This window comes from Lepus europaeus, chromosome 4, assembly GCF_033115175.1.
Source record: "Lepus europaeus isolate LE1 chromosome 4, mLepTim1.pri, whole genome shotgun sequence".
NCBI classification, from domain to species: domain Eukaryota; kingdom Metazoa; phylum Chordata; class Mammalia; order Lagomorpha; family Leporidae; genus Lepus; species Lepus europaeus.
In genome coordinates, this window is record NC_084830.1 from 70175750 (window position 1) to 70191399 (window position 15650).

A 15650-nucleotide genomic window follows, 5' to 3' on the forward strand; every position below is an offset into this window, starting at 1 on the left:
GAGGTCATGGATTGCATGACAGATGTTATGATCTCTTACACTCAGCAACATTAGTCTGTTTATTTTATGGTAGGAAAATCCATGAACTAGAGAGGAAGTGGCCTATTTTAGGGAGCTGGGATGGCAAACTCTTCTGCAAGTCTGCCACAGAGCCTAATCCTGTCTCCTCATCCAGGACTCAGCTTTCTTGAAAAGCCTGACCATGCCAAAGACCGTGCTGTGAAAGCTAAGCCCGTTTCATTTTTGAAGCAAATTGTAAATTCCATATATTTTCTTTGGAGATTGAGCTTTGAGATTTGAAAAACATGAGATCCCTCCCATTTGTTTCAGTTGTATAACATAATATTCACTAACAGATAATTTACTAAAATACATATTTCTTGGTACTTATCATATAATGACAGAATGACAACAGTAAATTTAACAGGGATGGAAAAGAGTTCCACACTTAACACTGAGAGTAACATTATTTCACTTAATTAGTTGCCAAAACTGTTTTCGTAAAAAATTGAATCCTTCAGAAATTAATAAAACATTTGAATCTCATCAAGGCTAGCAACTTCAAGTTCAGTATTAAAATTTTAAAGACTATTTTTAGCACTTATAAAATGAGATTTTTGAAAAAAATGTTTGGGTAATTTCAGGTGTTAAAGTCTTCATACCAGTCAATAAACTTTCTATTCACAATTACTAAAGCTCTTTACCTTTTTGACTAGAAAATAACCCAAGTTTTTTGCATTGATCAGAGAACAAATACATTTTCACCAAAAACAAAGCAGAAAATCCTTCAGAATTAATAGGTATAGTTATAACGACTACTAACAGCAGTAAACCTATGATGTGTTTATGGTTCCAGTATGTGTTATAATATTTAATATAATTGAGTTGTATAAAAATCAGTTTTTCATGGGCACTAATTACTTTCACATTGAAGTTATATTTTTGTTATTTCTATTCTTGAGAAAATTTCATAGGCTAGCACATAACAATTAAATAATGATTTTGAAAAGCTTGCTATTAAATCTAGCAAAGCCAAGGAAAAAGTTCAGAGCTGAAACATGTAGTCCAAGTGATTAATGATAACCAAAAGTTTTTACTTTCAAAGTCAAGGATCAAAGTTTTTAAGACCTCTTGGCATTCTTTTTTAATGAGTACCTAGTGTTAAGGTCCTTTCCCCAGGCACTCTACAGTGATTTACGAACTCCAGAATCACTTATTTGACTGATTCTTTAAATGCATGTGGAAAGCAATTTGAACAAAAATAAATATACCCACCAGGAAAGAAAGCAAAAGGAATTAGGGATAATGATCATTTAGAAGAGAAATGTGGGAAAAAAGGGGAAAAGAGCAGAAAAAGGAGCGAGGTGAGATATAATCACACTACTTTTTTAGAGTCCTGGCTTTACTTATTCCTAGAGAGTGGTGTAATTAAGTGTAGATAGCATTCATTTAAATTGTTTGGCTTTCTTCTGGCATAAAAATTTTAATTAGCCATTTTCCCTAGGTATGCGAAAAATACTGTCAAAAAAATCTTGTTTCTGCCCTCTAAGAATATTCTAGTGAAAGTTCAAACAAACACACATAAGTTGACCTAAAAAGCAAAGACTTGGGCATTCTGAGATATAAGCAATCAGACAATGAGCAGCCTAGAATTTTAGGTCAAGGTGACAGATACACATGTCTACAGTCTCTCCTTCCTAAAATCTCATTGAGCTTATAGGACTCCCCCAAAGATTAAGTCCCGACATAGGTGAGAAGTGGGGCGGGGACAGAATTGGCCCAGATATTTTGAAGACATTTTTTGAAGATGGAAAGCAAATGAGATTCTACTGATGAGTAAAGTGCGAATGGTTGGGCGTGTTGAGAAGAATGTGGAATCAGACGTGAAAACCATTCTTCCTGGGATGGTAGGCCCTCTGAGCCTCAAACATGAGCAGTAAAAATAACCCCCATCTGTGGAGACAAAGCTGTGAAATTTACAGTCGACAATAGAAGAAAGACCCTACATTGATTTATCACACACCATAAATATATGTATTTGAAATAATAGGACCACAAAAATCTTTCAGGGAGAGAAAAATGGGTATCTGTAAAGAAAAGGGAGATTCCATGAGAAGATCACAGTGGTATTCTCATCATCAGTGGATACTTGAAATCTAACATTTAATAATAAAACCTACACACTCTGAGGGAAACTAAATTTGAAACTGGAATTCTCTACCAGTCACTTACTAATGAAGTGGGAAGGCAAAGTACAGACTTTCATGGGTACAAAAACTCAGAAACTTTGATTAAAAGATTCTACTTTTCCCCAGAAAGCAAATAAACAAAAAATTTAGAAAGACAGCAATTAGGAGGCAAAATATTAGAAAATTAAAGGATCAGTCAAAAAGATTCAACATCTGAATAATGAAGTTCTCCAAAGTGTCTGGCTCATTTTTTTTTTCTTAAAAGAGACTCAAATAAAGGCACATTACCACAAAATTCCAGATTATCAGATACATGGGAGAATCTAAAATCTTTGAGAGAGAAAAAGTAGGTCACATGCAAAGGATCAGTAATTAGAATCATATCAGACTACTGACCTAAAGCAACATTTGGGGGCCGGCACTGTAGCATAGCAGGTAAAGCTGCCGCCTGCAGTGCCGGCATCCCATATGGGTGCCAGTTCAAGTCCCAGCTGCTCTCTTCCGATCCAGCTCTCTGCTATGGCCTGGAAAAGGAGTGGAAGATGGCCTAGGTTCTTGGGCCCCTGCACCTGTGTCCAGGAAGAAGCTCCTGGCTCCTGGCTTCAGATCAGTGCAGCTCCGGCCGTTGCGGCTAATTGGGGAGTAAACCAGCATATGGAAGACCTCTCTCTCTCTCTCTCTCTCTCTCTCTCTCTCTCTTTCTCTCTGTCTGCCTCTCCTTCGATCTCTGTGTAACTTTGACTTTTTTTTTAAACTTTTATTTAGTAAATATAAATTTCCATAGTACAGTTTATGGATTACAATGGCTTTCCCCCCCATAACTTCCCTCCCACCTGCACCCCTCCCATCTCCTGCTCCCTATCCCATTCCACTCACATCAAGATTCATTTTCAATTATCTTTATATACAGAAGATCGATTTAGTATATATTAAGTAAAGATTTCATCAGCTTGCACCCATACAGAACATAAAGTGTAAAATACTGTTTCAGTACTAGTTATAGCATTAATTCACATTGAACAACACATTAAGGACAGAGATCCTACATGAGGAGTAAGTACACAGTGACCCCTGTTGTTGACTTAACAAATTGACACTCTTGTTTATGGCGTCAGTAATCTCCCTAGGCTCTAGTCATGAGTTGTCAAGGCTATGGAAGCCTCTTGAGTTCGCTGGCTTCGATCTTATTTAGACAAGGTCATAGCCAAAGTGGAAGTTCTCTCCTCCCTTCAGAGAAAGGTACCTCCTTCTTTGATGCCCCGTTCTTTCCACAGGGATCTCACTCACAGAGATCTTTCATTTAGGTCTTTTTTTTTTCCTTTTCCATGGTATCTTGGCTTTCCATGCCTACAATACTCTCATGGGCTTTTTAGCCAGATCCGAATGCCTTAAGGGCTGATTCTGAGGCCAGAGTGCTGTTTAGGACATCTGCCATTCTATGAGTCTGCTGTGTATCCCACTTCCCATGTTGGATCATTCTCTCCCTTTTTGATTCTATCAGTTAGTATTAGCAGACACTAGTCTTGTTTATGTGATCCCTTTGACTCTTAGACCTATCAGAGCCATCAGTTGTGAACTGAAACTGATCACTTGGACTAGTGAGATGGCATTGGTACATGCAATCTTGATGGGATTGTATTGGAATCCCCTGGCACATTTCTAACTCCACCATTTGGGGCAAGTCTGATTGAGCATGTCCCAAATTGTACATCTCCTCCCTCTCTTATTCCCACTCTTATATTTAACAGGGATCACTTTCCAGTTAAATTTAAACACCTAAGAATAAATGTGTGTTAATTACAGAGTTCAACCAATGGTATTAAGTAGAACAAAAAAAAATACTAAAAGGAATAAAGTATTAAATTGTACATCAACAGTCAGGACAAGGGCTGATCAAATCACTGTTTCTCATAGTGTCCATTTCACTTCAACAGGCTTTCAAATAAATAAATCTTAAAAAAAATTTGAAGCCAGAAAGCAGCAGAGCAATGCCTCTGAGTGTCAAAAAGAAAATGTTTTCCAAACTAAAATTCTACATTCAATGATATTAATCAAATGTGAGGATATGCAAGAAATATTTTCCATTCTATACACCTCTTCTAGAAAGGTACAGGAGTATGAGAAACAAGAGGGTCCAGAAAATAGGAAACACACACACACACACACAGAATGATAGAGAGAGAGAGAGAGAGATTCAGTTCTGGAAGCCAGCCAGACTGCCAGGGAACAGAGGGGGTGGACGGTACCAATGGAACAGTGCAATCAGTAGAATGGTTGACAAATCTCGGGTACTCAGAGATTTTCAATTTGGACAGAAACTCTGGAGATGAGGAAGTGATGAGTACACAGAAACAACAACACTCAGGTGTAAATCACAGTTATAGAGTTACACTAATATAACCACTGACTATGACTTAACCAAAACTTCACACAATACATTGGAAGAACTAGGAAGAGAAGAGCATGTATGCGCGAAATGTGTGTGTGTGTTTGTCTTAGGTGTGGTTTGGAGGCAGCACGGGGGTGGTGGGGGGAACTATGCAAGAGACGAAACACCTAATTCTACCTAGTGAGAGGTCATTAATACAAACCTCAAACTGAAAAATAACAAAGAGCAGTATTATAAGCTGTTTTATGTATGTGTATCAATTCCTAAGAAAAGAACTGAAAGAGTTGAGAATGGTCACTTTTAGGGATCACTGAAGGGTGGTGATAGGAGAATGTTTTCCATGTTGAGCTTTGTAGAACTATTTTAGTTTTAAAATTATGAACCTGTATGACTTTAATAAAAATGGCAATATAAGTTTTAGGAGGGGCTGGCATTGTGGCATAGAGGGTAAAGTCATCACCTTTGATGTTGGCATCCCATATGGGTGCCAGTTCATGTCCTGGCTGCCCCACTTCTGATCCAGCTCCCTGCTAATGGCCAGGGAAAAGCAGTGAAAGGTGGCCCAAGTACGTGGGTCACTGCCATTCAAGTGGGAGACCCAGAAGAAGCTCCTGGCTCCTAGCTTCGGCCTGGTGGAGCCCTGGTCATTGCAGCCACTTGGGGAGTGTACTAGCAAATCGAAGATCTCTCTCCTTCTTTGTCTCTCCTTCTCTCTGTAACTCTGACTTTCAAATAAATAAATCTTTTAAAAAAAGTTTCACAAAAGAAATTACAAAAACATCAAACAATGAAGCAAGCTAAAAGGTGGCATGATTTTGACCTACTTGGGTGGGATGGAAAGAAAGAACAAAAGAAATAGTTTGAGACAGAGAAGGAGAATATGCAATTTACCTTGACATTTCTTTGAGTTGTATGAATTTTGTGACACTGGATTATATTTTTTTGCAAGTCAAACACACTTCTAGGGTGTAGTGTAAGACATGTATTATATAAACATAATGTGTTTATGTATTATGATTTTTTTTTAGAATCAATGCACATATAAAGCACAAAATATTTAATTTTAATGAATGGACAGACTATGAATGGTAAAACTAAAACAAAATCAACCAGCCAGCCAATCAACAAACAACAAAACCCTTGACAATGTAAAAGCAATAGCTAACAGAAGAATGAATGGGAAGCTGGGAGGGCAGGGGCACAGGAGTGTGCCCTCATTGTACATAGCATAGCCAAGGAATTCTAGCTTGTTGACGCCGTAAGGGGAACTTCAGGAAAAGAAGGATTAAACTTACCAAGCTCAGGGGGATCATGGGGAGGGAGGAAGATCGACACATATCTTCAAGTCATGGAAGAAGTTTTCTGGTAGAGCTGAGTGACCAAGGAATGGACACACATGCACGTTATCTAGAATGGCTACGATGGGTGCAGGCATTTGGCCTGCTGGTGAAGATGCCTGAGTGCCACATCGGGTTCCCTGGGTTTAGATCCACCTCTGGCCCATGACTAGCACGTGATGGCTCGAGTAGTTAGGTTGCTGCCACTATGTGAGAGACCTGCATTGCATTCCAGACTCCCAGCTTCAACCTTGGCCAAGATCTGGCCATTGAGGTTATTTGGGGGAGTGAACCAGCAGATGAGAGCTCTCTGACTCCTAAAGAAATGGATTAATTTTTAAAAAGACAATGATGATGAGGACTACTCAAACACCTAAAACTAATAAATGTTGAATGTGATGTCATCTCTATAAAAGAGGTGCAGAAGTCCTCGCTTCATATAAGGTGATTCTGAATCCTTTAAAAAAAGCAAGGATACAGAGAATTATCTGGAAAGATAGGGCTCTTAAAAAGACAGTGGAGGAGCCAGCACTGTGGCATAATGGCTTAAGCATCCACCTGTGGCACCAACATCTCAAATGGGTACTGGTTTGAGTCTCAGCTGCTCAACTTCCCATCCAGCTCCCTGGATGGGCTGGGAAAGAGGTAGATGATGGCCCAAGTGCTTGGGCTTCTGCACCCACATGGGAGACCTAAAGAAGCTCCTGGCTCCTGACTTCGAATTGGGCCAGTTCCAGCCATTGCAGCCATTTGGGGAGTGAAACAGCAGATGGAAGACCTTTCTCTATGTCTTTCCCTCTGTCTGTAACTTCCTCTCAAGTAAATAACAGGAGCACACTTTGCCCATATAGCCCTGCTGGGTTTCTGAATATACAGCTCTTAATGTACCATATTGCATCATGATTTAGAGTGCCCTGGGATGTAATAAATATGAAACACAGATCTAGTTCTTGCTCAAAATTCCATTTACAAGTTAGAATATTTTTTCCCTGAAATTACTCATCAGAGAATCCCTTTGAATAACAGCTTATCAAAATTGCTGTAGTTATTTTATCCACTTGGTGTGGTAGGTACAAAGGCTTGGGATTAAAGAAATGTAAATCTGATTGTCACTGCTGATCGATGATGAGCACCTGGATAGAGGAAAAAAACATTTCTGAAATAATGAAAACAGGCTGCGCCACAGCTCACTAGGCTAATCCTCCACCTGAGGCGCCGGCATACCGGGTTCTAGTCCCGGTTGCCCCTCCTCCAGTCCAGCTCTCTGCTGTGGCCCAGGAAGGCAGTGGAGGATGGCCCAAGTCCTTGGGCCCTGCACCCACATGGGAGACCAGGAGAAGCACCTGGCTCCTGGCTTCGGATCAGTGTGGTGTGCCGGCTGCAGCACGCTGGCTGCAGTGGCCATTGGAGGGTGAACCAACGGAAAAGGAAGACCTTTCTCTCTGTCTCTCTCACTGTCCACTCTGCCTGTAAGAAAAAAAAAAAAAAAAAAAGGCCAGCGCCGCGGCTCACTAGGCTAATCCTCCGCCTTGCGGCGCCGGCACACCGGGTTCTAGTCCTGGTCGGGGCACCGGATTCTGTCTCGGTTGCCCCTCTTCCAGGCCAGCTCTCTGCTGTGGCCCGAGAAGGCAGTGGAGGATGGCCCAAGTCCTTGGGCCCTGCACCCACGTGGGAGACCAGGAGAAGCACCTGGCTCCTGCCATCGGATCAGCGTGGTGCGCCGGCCGCAGCACGCCAGCCGCGGCGGCCATTGGAGGGTGAACCAATGGCAAAGGAAGACCTTTCTGTCTGTCTCTCTCTCTCTCACTGTCCACTCTGCCTGTCAAAAAAAAAAAAAAAAAAAAAAAAAGAAAGAAAGAAAGAAAGAAAAGAAAAAAAGATAAAGAAAGAAAGAAATAATGAAAACATACCCTTTTGTGAAAAACACACCTCAGGGCTGACGTTGTGGTGCAGTAGGTTAATCCTCCGCCTGTAGCACGGGCATCCCATATGGGCGCCAGTTCTAGTCCTGGCTGGTCCTCTTCCAATCCAGCTCTCGGCTATGGCCTGGGAAAGCAGTAGAAGATGGCCCAAGTCCTTGGGCTCCTGCACCCACATGGGAGACCTGGAAGAAACACCTGGCTTCTGGCTTTGGATCAGCACAGCTCCGGCCGTTGTGGCCATTTGGGGAGTGAACCACCCGAAAGGAAGACCTTTTTCTCTGTCTCTCCCTCTCACTATCTGTAACTCTACCTCTCAAATAAATAAAGAAATATTTTTTTAATTAAACTTTTATTTAATGAATATAAATTTCCAAAGTACAGCTTATGGGTTACAATGGCTTCCCCCTCCCAAAAATCCCTCCCACCCACAACCCTCCCCTTTCCCGCTCCCTCTCCCCTTCCAATCACATCATGATTCATTTTCAATTCTCTTTATATACAGAAGATCAGTTTAGTATATATTAGGTAACGATTTCAACAGTTTGCCCCCATATAGCAACACAAAGTGAAAAAAAATACTGTTGGAGTACTAGTTATAGCATTAAATAAGAGTGTACAGCACATTAAAGACAGAGATCCTACATAATATTTTTTTAAAAAAATTAATTTTCTATGCCATTTCCAATTTAACACCAGGTTTTTTTTTTCATTTCCAATTATCTTTATATACAGAAGATTGATTCAGTATATAATTAGTAAAGATCTCATCAGTTTGTACCCACACAGAAACACAAAGTTTAAAAATACTGTTTCAGTACTAGTTATAGCATCACTGCACATTAGACAACACATTAAGGACAGATCCCACATGGGATGTAAGTACACAGTGACTTCTGTTGCTGACTTAACAATTTGACACTCCTGTTCATGGCATCAGTAATCTCCCTAGGCTCTAGTCATGAGTTGCCAGGGCTATGGAAGCCTTTAGAGTTCGCTGACTTTGATCTTATTCCGATAGGGTCAAGTCAAAGTGGAAGTTCTCTCCTCCCTTCAGAGAAAGGTACCTCCTTCTTTGATGGCCCTGTTCTTTCCACAGGGATCTCACTCACAGAGATCTTTCATTTAGGTCTTCTTCTTTTCTTTTTTTTTCCTTTTCCATGGTATCTTGGCTTTCCATGCCTACAATACTCTCATGGGCTTTTTAGCCAGATCCGAATGCCTTAAGGGCTGATTCTGAGGCCAGAGTGCTGTTTAGGACATCTGCCATTCTATGAGTCTGCTGTGTATCCCGCTTCCCATGTTGGATCTTTCTCTCCCTTTTTGATTCTATCAGTTAGTATTAGCAGACACTTGTCTTGTTTGTGTGATCCCTTTGACTCTTAGACCTATCAGAGCCATCAATTGTGAACTGAAATTGATCACTTTGACTAGTGAGATGGTATTGGTACATGCCACCTTGATGGGATTGTATTGGAATCCCCTGGCACATTTCTAACTCCATCATTTGGGGCAAGTTTGATTGAGCATGTCCCAAATTGTACATCTCCTCCTTCTCTTATACCCACTCTTATATTTAACAGGGATCACTTTTCAGTTAAAATTTAAACACCTAAGAATAATTGTGTGTTAATTACAGAGTTCAACCACTAGTACTAGAACAACAACAACAACAACAACAAATACTAAAAAGGATAAAGTATTACATTGTACATCTAGAGTCAGGACAAGAGCTGATCAGGTCATTGTTTCTTATAGTGTCCATTTCACTTCAACAGGTTTCCCCTTTGGTGCTCATTTGTCGCCGATCAGGGAAAACAAATGATATTTGTCTCTTTGGGACTGGCTTAATTCACTCAGCATGATGTTTTCCAGATTCCTCCATCTTGTTGCAAATGACGGGGTTTCATTGTTCCTTACTGCTGTATAGCATTCTATGGAGTACATGTCCCATAATTTCTTTATCCAGTCTACTGTTGATGGGCATTTGGGTTGGTTCCAGGTCTTAGCTATTGTGAATTGAGCTGCAATAAACATTAATGTGCAGATGGCTTTTTTATTAGCCAAATTAATTTCCTTTGGGTAAATTCCAAGGAGTGGGATGGCTGGGTTGTATGGTAGGGTTATGTTCAGGTTTCTGAGGAATCTCCAGACTGACTTCCATAGTGGCTTAATCAGTTTGCATTCCCACCAACAGTGGGTTAGTGTCCCCTTTTCCCCACATCCTCTCCAGCATCTATTGTTGGTAGATTTCTGAATGTGAGCCATTCTCACCGGGGTGAGGTGAAACCTCATTGTGGTTTTGATTTGCATTTCTCTGATTGCTAGTGATCTTGAACATTTTTTCATGTGTCTTTTGGCCATTGATGAGGTGATTTTGAGAGATTTCCATACGTTCTAGGGTCTAGTACAGCTGCAGAGTTCTCTGGGATCAAGATCCTGACCTGGCCTATGTAAAAATATTTATTTTGACTTTATTTGAAAGGAAGAGCGATGGAGAGAAATCTCCCATCTGCTGGTTCATTCCCCAAATGCATGCAACATCGAGGGCTGGGCCGAAGCCAGGAGCCTGGAACTCAATCTGGGTCTCCCTCATGGGCTGCAGAAACCCATCCCCTGCTGCCTCCTAGGGTGCACATTAGCAAAGAGCTGGATTGGAAGCAGAGGAGACAGGCCCTAACTAGGTATTCTGATATGGGTAGTGGGCATCTCAAGCAGTGTTTTAACTGTGGTGCCAAATGCCTGCTCCATGACCTGGCCTCTTTCTAATGAGGACTTCAATATGTATGGAATAAAGGGGAAGAGAATTTTGTCTGAACAATTTTGTTCGAAAAGTTTTCATTGGGAGTATCAGCAGTTTGGGCGAGTCAAAATAAGAAGCCTCATTCCTCTTATATGACATACTATTAATAAAACCATTCTGTCTATCCATCACAGTTTTCTAAGAGTTAAATGAGATAATCCAAGCAAAGCGCTACACAAATCTATAAAGGCTAATACATATGTTAGCACCTCAGTGACTCAAGTGGAAAGAAACCAACTATCTGTTTTAAATAACTGGAAAAACTGGAAAATTACTCTTTGAGTGCTTCAGATCATATAAACCATTTTTTTCCTTTTTTTAAAGAAGGCTTTTATTTAATAAATATAAATTTCATAGGTACAGCTTTTGGAATATAGCGGTTCTTCCCTGCATACCCCGCCCTCCCACCCACAAACTGTCCCACCTCCTACTCCCTCTCCCATCCCATTCTTCATTAGGATTCATTTTTCAATTATCTTTATATACAGAAGATCAACTCTATAAGTAAAGATTTTAACAGTTTGCACCCACACAGACACACAAAGTATAAAGTACTGTTTAAAGAAACATTTTACTGTTAATTCTCATAGCACAACTCATTAAGGCCAGAGGTCCTAGATGGGGAGCAAGTGCACAGTGGCTCCTGTTGTTGATTAAATAAACCATTTCTTTTTTTTTTTTCATATTTCACATCTTTATTTTTTTAAACTTTATTTAGTAAATATAAATTTCCAAAGTACAGTTTATGGATTACAATGGCATTTTTCCTCCCATAACTTCCCTCCCACTCGTATCCCTCCCATCTCCTGTTCCCTCTCCCATTCTATTCACATCAAGATTCATTTTCAATTATCTTTATATACAGATCAATTTAGTATATATTAAGTAAAGATTTCATCAGCTTGCACCCATACAGAACATAAAGTGTAAAATACTGTTTCAGTACTAGTTATAGCATTAATTCACATTGAACAACACATTAAGGACAGAGATCCTACATGAGGAGTAAGTACACAGTGACCCCTGTTGTTGACTTAACAAATTGACACTCTTGTTTATGGCGTCAGAAATCTCCCTAGGCTCTAGTCATGAGTTGCCAAGGTTATGGAAGCCTTTGAATTCGCCGACTTCGCTTTTTTTTTTTTTTTTTTTTTGACAGGCAGAGTGGATAGTGAGAGAGAGAAACAGAGAGAAAGGTCTTCCTTTTTGCTGTTGGTTCACCCTCCAATGGCTGCTGCGGCCAGCGCATCGTGCTGATCTGAAGCCAGGAGCCAGGTGCTTCTCCTGGTCTCCCATGCGGGTGCAGGGCCCAAGGACATGGGCCATCCTCCACTGCACTCCCGGGCCATAGCAGAGAGCTGGCCTGGAAGAGGGGCAACCGGGATAGAATCCGGTGTCCCAACCAGGACTAGAACCTGGTGTGCCGGCGCCGCAAGGTGGAGGATTAGCCTGTTAAGCCATGGCGCCGGCTGAATTCGCTGACTTCGATCTTATTTCGACAAGGCCATAGTCAAAGTGGAAGTTCTCTCCTCCCTTCAGAGAAAGGTACCTCCTTCTTTGATGGCCCATTCTTTCTACTGGGATCTCACTCACAGAGATCTTTCATTTAGGTTTTTTTTTTTTTTTTTTTTTTTTTTGCCAGAGTGTCTTGGCTTTCCATGCCTACAATATTCTCATGGGCACTTCAGCCAGATCCAAATGACTTAAGGGCTGATTCTGAGGCCAGAGTGCTGTTTAGGACATCTGCCATTCCATGAGTCTGCTGTGTATCCCACTTCCCATGTTGGATCATTCTCTCCCTTTTTGATTCTATCAGTTAGTATTAGCAGACACTAGTCTTGTTTATGTGATCCCTTTGACTCTTAGACCTATCAGAGCCATCAATTGTGAACTGAAACTGATCACTTGGACTAGTGAGATGGCATTGGTACATGCAATCTTGATGGGATTGTATTGGAATCCCCTGGCACTAAATAAACCATTTATAATGACAGAGTATCTTCTAGTTTTGCTCTTTCAACCCAGCATAGATTTAAATGAAGACTCATTTTGACACTGAAAGATTTTGACATATCAAAGTGTTATGTGTAGGGAGAAGGTAGGTCGGGAACATATAAGCATTTTATGTACCAGTTACGAATTTACCTGCTCTCAGCTCCAATCTATCCTCCTTTGCCCTACATTACGATAATTGGACACCACAGCTGGATCTAAACATCCCTTGACCAGGTAACATTAAGGCCTCATCAGTAGAGAGCTGGAGAGTGACTGTTAAGGGGAAGACTGTCCCCTTCCAGTTCTGGTCCTCCTCACCATTCTTGGGCATGGAGCTATGTGGATGAGGTCCAGTTGTGCCTTCAGGCTGGCTCCTATCCACCCCTACCCTCCAGCAATGACACTCAGCACCACCTGACACTCTGGCCATGGGTCCCCTTTTACAACAGCACTGTTCCTTCACTGTGCTCTCTTCCTCAGCAAGGGTGCAGATGTCAAAACCTACGACCAGACCGAGGTTGGGCAGATTAAAGGCAGACACCCAAAGACTTATTCCAGAGAAAGACTGAATTGGAAATTCAAGTCCCAAATCCTCCCTTCTGCTTGTGGTGTTGTGGGAGTGTTGGATTGGACCTAAGAGGTAATTGGCTGTCAGCTATGCTGTGGATTTGCAGACTAAATTCTTATCATCAGACTGGCTTTGGAAACCCAACCTGTTAGTTTAAAAAGAATTCTAATCTTGGTAATTTTCAAATCTGGAATAGAAAAAATACGAAAAGTGCAGATTCAGAACTTAACTGCCTGTCAGAACAAAGCCCAGTACATTGTGAAGAAAGCAAAATCCATAAGTCAACAGCAAGGGTCTAGTCTGTAAGTTCAATCTAGCCTGATATTTTTGAAAATTATGTTATTGGAACACAGTCACATCCACTTATTTATGTATTGTCTATGGCTAAAGCCAAATGAGCCTGTGGTCCACAAAAGCTAAAACATTTACCACCTGCACCTTTACTGAAAGTTGGCTGATCACGTGGCTTAGACAACTGACAATGTAATTATTGATGGGTTGATTTAGATGTACTATTTTACTTTTTCTGTTTATCCTAGTGGTTTTGTTTTTGCTTCATTCTTTTTTTTTTTTTTTTTAAGATTATTTATCTGAAAGGCAGAGTTACAGAGAGACAGAGGCAGAGAGAGGTCGGTCTTCCATCTGCTGGTTCACTCCCCAAATAGCCGCAATGACCGGAACTGTGCAGATCTGAAACCAGGAGCCTTCTCTGTGTCTCCCATGTGGGTGCAGGCGTCCAAGGACTTGGGCCATCTTCAACTGCCCTCCCAGGCCATAGTAGAGAGCTGGAACAGAAGTGGAGCTGCTGGTACTCAAACTGGTGCCCAAATGGGATGGCGGCACTGCAGGCGGTGTCTTTACTCATTGTGCCACAGTGCCAGCCCCTTCCATTTTGTTTTTGTCTCTCCTTTTAGTTCTTGAATTCTCTCAGTAATTCTTGGTGATCCATTTTAATCTACCTAGTGGCTATGTTTTATATATATTATTTTTAATAAAATGGTAGCTCTTAGAGATTACAATACTTATACTTAGCTTTTCATGGTTTACTTTTAAGAGTTTACAGTATTCCAATGTTATAGTTCATGTAAATTGTGATACCCTAGCATCCAGGAACTAGAAGCAACTCTGAGAGTCTGAATATATAAACAATGGCAGGACTGCTAGGACAACAGAAGTCCAGCCCACAAACCTCTGCAGTGCAGTGATCCGCTCAGAATGTCAGGACTTGTTCAATGAAGGCCAGCCTCTCAGTGTTTTGCTCCTACATTCAACTCAGGACCAATCAAAGCCCAATGCTCCCTCAACCATTTAAGATGTCTGTAGCTTATTGGTCGACCTACAGCTTTCTCATGTCAACACGCAGAGCATGCCTGAAGTTTCCCTACTTTTCCCCACCATAAAGCACTCTGCCTTTGACTCTCTTTAAAAATTACAACAAGGAATTCAGAGGGTTCAGACTGGAGAGGAGTGTTAGGATTACATATACAATATAGAATTTAAAATGTTTAGTTGTAATTTCCTTTTTATATATCCAAATGCTATATAAAAATCTTGTTTAATCTAAAATAGCTCTTTTAGGGGCCGGTGCTGTGGCACAGTGGGTTAAAGCCCTGGCCTGAAGCGCTAACATCCTATATGGGTGCTGGTTCTAGTCCCAGCTGCTCCTCTTCCGAGCCAGCTCTCTGCTATGGCCTGGGAAAGCAGTGGAAGATGGCCCAAGTTCTTGGGCCCCTGCACCCACGTGGGAGACCTGGAAGAGGCTCCTGGCTCCTGGCTTCGGATCAGTGCAGCTCCGTCCATTGTGGCCATCTAGTGAGTGAATCAGAGGATGGAAGTCCTCTCTCTCTCTCTACCTCTCTCTGTAACTCTTTCAAATAAATAAATCTTTAAAATAAATAGCTCTTTTAATAAGTAAAATTAAAAATTAAAAAAAATTTATTCACTTTTTTAAAGGCAGAGTTACATAAAGAGAGGGAGAGACAGAGAGGTCTCATCCAGTGGTTCACTTCCCAAATGGCCACAATGGCTGGAGCCAGGCTGGATGGAAACCAGGAGCCTCATCTGGGTCTCCCATGTGGGTGCAGGGGCCCAAAGATGTGGGCCATCTCCCACTGCTTTCCCAGGCACATTAGTAGAGAGCTGGACTGGAAGTAGAGCAGCCAGGAATTGAACCAGTGCCCACATGGGATGCTGGCATCACAGGTGGCAGCTCAACCCACTATACTATGGGCCCCAAGTGAAATAAAATTTTAAATAAGCACCATACTATAGTATAACTGACAGTGACTTTTCTCTTTCAGTGGTTTAAAAAATAACAATCTTATAATTAATGGCAAATTAATTTGATGATTTATGGGTTATGTTTGGAATGAGGAAGCTGACTTTAAAAAATCTTATTTTGGGGGCCAACATTGTGGTACAGTGGGTTAAGTCATGACCTGTAGTGCTGG